Genomic DNA, 8,940 nt, shown 5'->3' on the forward strand with positions numbered 1-8,940 from the left:
TGATAAATTTGTCTACATTAAAATAAAGTACTTCTCCGTGTTCTTCTCCTTTGTGGGGATCTGAGATTTTTGAACAGTCCCTGTGAATTTTGGGTCCTGGCCTTGGGCTGGCACCCCAAATGGGCAGGGCTCATGTCTAGGGCTGACTGGCCCTTCCTCCTTATTCCTTTCCTTTCTTTTGTGGAGCTTTTGGCTTGCATACCTGAAAGGAATGGAGACCAGTGGAGGAGAATGTTCAATGTGTTAGGGTCCACCTTTGGGCTGACTAATCCACAAGTTTGGCTACATACAGGGGAGACTGACCTAATAAGTAAACAGACTGTGGGTAATGGGAGCCAGATTTCTCACTGTTGGAGACAGGAGTTCAGAATATGCAACAGGAAAGACTGGAATAAACTCCATGGTGTCTGACTAGCATTGGAAATTATCAGTGTAAACTCATGGTTTTCAACCTGTCTATCTAAATATAAAAACATATAAGTGTGAGTGTGTGTGTGTGTGTGTGTCTCTGTGTGTGTGTGAGAGTGGGCATGCATACACATATGGATTTATATTTCCTATCTGTTTACTAAGAGGAACTAGAAGCAATGATACCTCAGCAGCAGCAAACCTACTGAACACCCAGATCTCAGTTTCTAAATACCACTCTCCACTAAAAGAACCTGGACTCCCTAAAGAAAAGGCTCACTCAATAGGGAAAATACAAGATGGATGAGCTTACAACGACTAGTTGAGCCAGAAAGTAAGGAAGTGCTCAAAAAATAATAGGGACATGTCAAAAGTCACAGAAGCCAGTTGAAGGGGCTTCCATTGGCCACATCTTGGATAATTTGACCATGAAAATAAATAATGATAGGAAGGGATTATAAACCTTTGAGTAAAAGAGGATTGCACAAGCCTATAGTGATATAAGTAAATTACAGATCAATTAATTAAATGAAGGGAAGTAAAAGTTCTGCCTTGCAGTAGAATGCCAACTAGTAAATCTAGATAGAATTAGAAAATCACCATTTGGCAAGCACCACTGTCATAATTAAGTCAGGCAAGAATCACTAATGGATGCTATATCTAATGGGTGAATGAGGAACAGGAGATCTACATAATTTCAAAGAACCTCTTCATAATGTACTTATGAATTACTTATCAATTTAAGTACAACATCCTAATTAATTAATTTTAGAGTGTAAGGTCCTGCCATTCAAGATCCTAACTAAGCGATAAAAGTTAACATCACCAGTCATGGGACAAATCAATGTGGTATGCCTCCTGATAGCATGCACTGAGAATAGCACAATATGACTTCCGTGGAATTCCTAGCAAAAAGCATGAACCACGAGAAAACATCAGCTTCCAAATTAAAGGACTGGCCTTTGAAGTAACTGGCCTATATTCATCAGAAATGTCAGGGTATGAAGAGAAACAAAGACAGAGGAACTGTTGTGGATTGAAAAAGACTAAAGACACGAGAACTAAATGTGTTCCTGGACTGTATCCTGGGTCTATAAAGAACATTATTAGGACACACAGCAAAACTTGAATGGTATCTTTGGATTAACAGTAATATTAGATCAATGTTAACTTCTTGATCTTGATGGATGTGCTGTGATTATTCTTTTCAGTGCGTACATAAGAAATACACATTGAAGTGTCAAGAGGTAATGGGGCATCATGTCCCAACTTACTCTCAAATGATTCATAAAAATGAATTCTGAGCAAAGGGTATATTGGATCTCCATAGATACTTTCTGCAACTTTTAAGTGTAAATTTAAACTTATTTCATAATAATTGAAAACCATTAAGTTCTTAGCTTATCATGAAGTAACTGTAGCTACAATCCTGGAGAAGATATTTGCAACACAAAACTGAGAAAGGATTAACAACCAGAGAAGGAATTCCCTAGTTAGTAAGAAAAAGAATGATGGAGACATTCACCCAACCCAATAGAAAAATAGGCAAAATGATTGATCAGAAACTTCACAGAAGTTTTTAAATGGCCTATAACATGAGGAGATTTTCAACCTCATTAATAATAAGAGAAATGCAAATTAAACTAGTGAGCTATCACTCACCCCTATTACACTGATAAAAATTTATGTTAGATAATATGGAACATTGGTGAAGATGTGGACAACAGAATTCTAATCCTGTTGATGGAAGTGCAATTTGATGCAACCACTTTGAAAATAGTTTGACATCACTAGTAAAATTAAATACACACTGTGGTACACTGCATTACTGTCACTAAATATATTGGCACATTTCTCTGCAGTGCCCCTTCCTGCATTTTACATCCCACCCTGCTGAATTCAGACCTGGTGGTGTGACTTGCTTTAGTATATAAAATATGAATGGAAATGACGTATATCACTTCTGAGTAGAGGCTTTTACTTGCCAGTTGTTGCGTGCTGTGGTCTTTTCCCTCATTGGGGGATTTGTTGTTGTTGTTATTTAACTACATAGCCAGCATATTCTGACTTACACGCACATGTACTCTACCTACAATTCTATTATCAAACATGTATCCTAGAAAAACTATTGCAAATGTACACTATGATATATTCTTCAAAATATTTATAGCAGCACTGTTTGTAAAAGGAAAAAAAAAAGAAACTGAAATCTTTATCAAGAGTGAAGTGAATAAATAAGTTGTGGTATAGTCACACAATGGGATAAATGACCTATAGTTACACACCTCAACACCGACAAGTCTCAAAGATATAACACTGAGTGAAAGAATTAAGACAGAAGAAAATATACTGTGTAGTTCCATATATTTCTTAAAAGCAGGTAAAACTAAACAATGTATTGTTTCTTAAAGCACATATGGGGTAAAAACTACAAATAAAAGCAAAGAAATAACACAAAACTCAGAATGGCAGCTACTACGGGAGATGGGAGAAAGAAGAGGTGAATTCAAGGAGAAGAACATAATGATGTCTCAGATATGATCATTGTAGCCTTGTAGTGGGTACACAGCCATCATTTTATTTTGTCCTTTAAATAATACGCATACATTGTCATGCAACATTTCATGTATACTTCGTCTCACAATGAAAACAAATGGGGTAAAGCATGCTGGATAAGGAAAGCATAAATTTGCCAAGATATCTAAACTCCAATCTTTTCCTTCATCTTATTGTTTTTAATTTACCTTCACTGCAATTAATTCATGTTTTGCAAAACTAGACATAGAGTCTGTTGGAGGAGAATTTTCCCCAGCATTTTCACTTAGTAGTAAAAATTTCAAGCAATCCAAATTATTCCTGTTGATTTATTTCCAAGGAAGATTTGTGTTTATGTGTGTGTGTGTGTGTGTGTGTGTGTACACTACTGTTTTTATTTAAAGTTTTAATCCAAAAATAAATAAAGGTCCTTTTTGGTGTTTTAAATAGTAGAGCCAGCCTGAAAGGAAGGGTAGCAACTCAAGTGTTGGATGGTGTCACTGTGTTCACTGACCAGAGCCAGTTCGTAATGCAGTGGGGATGTGTACAGATGGAAACCACTTTAGAAGCCTGACAGAAAAACCACATGTGACTCACATACTCTTTTACCTAAAATCCATAGGGCACTTGCTGTAGCAAATGCAGAAATAACACAAGTGGAAAAAAGATGTAAAGACTTCATAATACATGGATAGCTTTTGTTTGAGGGACCTTCTCAGACTAAGTGGAATAATATTTTCTCATCTCTAGATATGCTTGATTATTTTAAAAATCACAAACAAAAACACAAGGCAGTTGATTGAAAGAAAAGTTGGTGAGACTGACCAAAAGAAAATGCATTTGTTTTCTACTTCGGAGATCATGACAAGTCCTATTGCCCAGGAGAAATCCAGAGAACAGACCCTTCAGGGACTTTTTTAAGTAAGAGTCACATCAGATTCTTCAACAGATTCAGAGAATAATGCAGTTATAAGAAACATTACAACAGTAATATAGATGATAATATAGGGGAAACACGTGATCAGCACAAAGGAAGAGCATACAAATGACCCAGTTACCAAACAACCAGAAAAGGACTAGTAATATTCACTGATAATGAAGGTTTCAAGATCTGAGGTCAAGTACATGTTTAAAATGAGAGCTGGTCAGGTCAACATCTTGGTTGGTGGCTTGATTACTCTGTAATTCGGATAATAAATAGTAATTCTGACTTGAAAGGAAATGCTGTCAAGAATTTAAAGGGCTGAAAAGTGGTCCTAGATTGATCGACTCATTCATCCATCTGCCTGCCCATCCATCCATCCACCAACTAATCAGTCATTCATTCATTTATTAAACTATTCATTTATCGAACATTATCTGAACATAGATAGGATAAGCCTTGTGTTAAACTCGAGAGATTCAAAAAATTTAGCAGTGAATTGAGACACATTCCCTGCCTTCAAAAAGTTCATAGTCTAGTGCAGAATTTTTCAAACTCAGTATTGACATTATGAGTTGGATAATTCTTAGTTGTGGGAGACTGTCCTGTGCATTGTATGATGTTTAGCAGCATCCCTGGCCTCTACTCACTAGATTACAGAAGCACCCTTTCCTCCTCCCCAGTTGTAACAACCAAAAATGTCTCCAGACATTGTAAAATGTCCCTGGGGGAAAAAACGATCCTGGCTGAAAATCAGTGGTTTAGCAAAGGGGGCAAATGTGTTCACAAACATTTGCAATACAGTCTAAAATCTTCGATAATTAAGAAACATTAAATAAATGGTGATAACACAATGGAGAGAGAAAGAGTGACAGAAAGGGAGAGAAAGGGGGAGAGAGAAAGTGCTCATGAACACTTTTGCCTCTAGGACTTTAGGGTACACAGAGGGCATCCTTGAGCTGGGTCTTAAAGAAAGAGCAGACTGGTTTTTGGGAGAAGACACAGCTCTGCAAATAAGTGAAAACGCAAAGATTGCATTCTCTATCCCGGGCTAACACATTTCTAGTTTCTTTAACCTCTGATTATAAGGAGCCTAATGTATTTGAATATTTTCCAGCAGGTAGTATAGTATCATGGAAATATTTTCAGGTATAAAGTGACAAAAATTCATTCATTAATTGAACAGTTACCAAGCACTGTTCCAGATACGGAGCTAGGTTTCTGAGGATATAAGATAAAAAAGATACAATACCTGCACTTGAGGATCTAAAAGTTTAATGGAAAACAATTTAGCCAAAAAATATTTTTCAAATTCTTTATAAACTAGCTTTCCTGCTAAATACATAAAATTTTAGAAAGTCACCACCTAATCCTTTCACTAACTTGCCTGCTAGCTAACTTTGGAGCTCGCAGTCTATAAATGAGGCAGATATGTAAACAAAGAGATATGAAATTCAGTGTTAAGTGCTTTGGTAGTAATATATAAAAACTGTCAGAGACTCTGAGGAAAAGACAATAGTCTTTGGGAATCTGGAAGGCTTTCTAAAGTCATGACCTTTAAACTGGTCAAAAAAGACAAGTAGAAGTTCATTATTTGCAAAAGGGGTAACCAGTAGATGGAACAGCAAATAAGATACAAAAGAAATTAGAAAGCTCAGGAAATAGTGAGAATTCACTACTGACCTATGACCAAGAGTGATAGGGTTATTATTATAATGACTTGTATTCTACACTATTAATAGGTGGGAGCAGGTAGCTCAGACATTAATTGGTAAGAAAGAACATTGGTGCATTGGTGAAGTACAAACACCTCCCTTCTAACACACACACATATACTCCCATGGGCAAGGAAACGTCACTAGGAACGCTCTTCTCTGGAATAGGCTCGATGACCATGAGAACTATGTCAGGTCTTTCTATATAGACTGCAGATCTCGAAGTTTAGTTAGGGCCCCTAACGCCCCTATAAGCACCAGTTTTGACACCTATTTTGAAATTCCCTTTACTTCTTCAGACTGGCAAATAACAGATAGAACTTCTGAGTCAATTCTCCTCTGCTACATGTTAATCTGGACTGCAGAACATGTGTCATAAAAACAACAGTATTGAGATCCAAGAGGGTGCATGGCTCACTCTAGCACAGCAAATGGCATGGGCTGGGGCATATATGAAGACTTGCTGATACTCACCATGCAAAAGGCTTCAAGAAAATGAATGACATTGGTATGTCCATGCAGCACCTTGTGCAACTCATTCATCTCTACCTTAGTTGCCTGCCTCTTGTTGCACGGTCGGCAGAACAATCAGATCCCACAACTTATGTACAGAAGAGACTAATTGACAGGCATTTAGCATGTCATACAAGCAAAGAAAGATGTGCAGAGCTGTTGAGCATGTTTGCAATCAGAGCCAGGGTGGCTGGGCATTGCTGCTGGCCTCAACCTTCATCTTCAAGCTCCTCTCCGCCCAAGCACTGCTAGATGCTCTCAGTTCCCAGACGTTTTCAGACCCAATATCTTTGGAATCCCACAAGTACTTGCCTATTAAGAAAACCGAAGGACAACAAAGCAACTGGAGCTGGTCTTTTAAAATGCGTAACTCTGGGTAGGCTGAGTGAGGGAAAAAAGACAGGAGTTGCCATTAAAGGCCAAGGATTCAAGGTTAGAGTCATCCTTGACTATGCTGACTCTCTTAAAGAAAAGAACACAGTCTGTGACGCGAAGAAACATCCATGGGTATGGATTGGACTAGCCCTTGTTCACCAGGCCGACTAAGAACTGCAGGAGGAGCACAATCTTATGTTTATTCATCACTGGCAGATGCTAATACATTTCTGGATCGACATTTGGCAGAAATATGAATAAACACAGAGAATTCACAATCAGATATCAGAGCTAGAAAGCTGAATACTACTGATGGATTGATTATGTTTTTGAGCTATTTAGATAATTGGACATACTAAGTACAGAGCTTTCTACAATGATAATGGACCTGTCCCGTTGTGGTCTATTTAACAAACACTTGGACTATTTTTTTAAAGCTTGTTTACATTCCTGTACATCCCGGCTTTATTGATATTCTGTCCTTTGAATTACAGTGTCACCCTAGCAACGCTCCAGAGAAAGTTGAGGAGGGCATTATCATTGTTAACCCACGTTTTCAAAGCGAAAGAAAGCAAACCCCTTCCAGGCTGAATTGGGAGCTGGTCTTTCTCATCATATTACCCCCAAATATGCACCAAGATGGGGCTGGCAGGGAGAGGGATGTCTCTATCTCATGTTTCTAAACAAAAGAGTCTTTCTGTGTAAAATTTACTGCAGATCACTTTGTCTGACAGGCTCTTCCCCAGATCTTTCCATGCCTCACTTCCTGTCATCCAGGTCTCAGCTCAAACGTCCTCTCTCACAAAGTTACCACTCTATCTCAAGTAGGTCCCCAGTGAATATGCCTTATTTGATTCTCTTTATAACACTTAGTATCTGAATTACTATTTCTTTGCTGTTCATTTCCCCCATTATCAGGTAAACTCCTTAAGAGCAGAGACCATGGCTATCTTCCACAACATTCTGTCCCCATAGTCTAATACTGTGGCTGGGAAGTGGTTGGTAGATAATAATTATGTGCACATTTCAAGCACTTTTAGGACTGCAGACTGTTAAATAGAACTAACCCTTTGCTGCGGAACATGTGTGTCCAAATTGGGTCCAGGCACCCAATTCAGTGGGTGATTTTCATTCTCTTTGCAACATGACATCTGGTGCTTTAAGCAGCGGGCTTGTGTTGGGCCACATTATTTGGACAGTCCATTTCTTTATAGAAATGTATGCCTGACTCTGAGTAGATTTTTATGGTCCCCATTAAAAAATTCTATAGCTTTTCTAACTTCCTAAGAAGATCTCCCTGCTGACCACTTGAGTACATCCTGCCTGAGAAAGGAACGTTAGAATTGGCAACCAAAGTTCTTAAAGTGCAATGTAACCTACAGATGATGTTTATTCTCAGTTCTAAAATTCCCACAGATTCATGTGTGTCAGTTCTTAATTAAGTAAAACAATCTCCTTGAAATATAATTCAGGTAAAACATTTTTTTCCCTGAAATGGTAACTAGGTACCCCACGAATTGTACAGATACTTAAACGGGTTTTGTATGAAGAACAGATGAAATGCTTTATTGGGGATATATAAATAGTATTATTTACATCAAAGTTATACAGCTTGATATTTCCAATCTTTATAGAAGTGAAGGATCCCTTTAAGTATCAGACAGTCCTAGGCAATTTTGTCTCCTGTGGTATTAGCATAAAGTAGAATTCAAATTATGGATGACTTCCCTGTAATTCATAAGCCACTTTATGGACTTGATAATGACTTACAGTTTATATTTTTGAGATTATAAACAATGAAAATGGTGAGATTATTCAGTCTTGATTTCTTGATTTATTTATAATGTTTCTTGGGTCTTTCATCTCATGAAACTTTCAGGTGGCTACTCCTCCCAAGTAGCAGCACCATTAGCAATTTCCTTGAACAGCAGGGACGAAGGGGGTGGCCTCTCTGAATCAGTTTCATTTTGAATCTTTGCCCTTAGGCATTTTCAGAATTCAGTTTATTTTTCAATTTCACATATCAAAATAAAGTAGTGGGAGAAGGCAGGAAGCTATAAACGTTGTTTGAAGTAATGTGACAGATTCCCTGAGCATTTATTTGTTTTGTTTTGTTTTTACATAATCAATTTATAAAAACTAGCTGGGTTGTGGAGTTCTGGGGTGGTATTCTCTTAATCCCGGTGCTCCTTAGAACTCAGACCTAGCACCACAGTTCAGGTCAATCTTTATGTTGTTAAGACGTGAGTTTCAGAATTTTGATTTCTCTCTCTTTTGTTCTCAGTAGAAGAAAAAAAAAAAGAAAGACTAAAATTCCCATTGGTTATTAAAAAAAAAAAAACTTGGAAGCTGACCTTGCAGAAGATGTGGAACTTGTAGGTTGCCTTGGTAATGAGAAACATTAGAGCAACTCCTCCTTAGTGTTGGCTCCATAATTTGAATATGGGAAGGGAGTAAAAGAAAGTTGATTGG

Source organism: Ceratotherium simum, chromosome 4 (assembly GCF_057802395.1).
Source record: "Ceratotherium simum simum isolate JZ-2026a chromosome 4, ASM5780239v1, whole genome shotgun sequence".
Taxonomy (NCBI): Eukaryota; Metazoa; Chordata; class Mammalia; order Perissodactyla; family Rhinocerotidae; genus Ceratotherium; species Ceratotherium simum.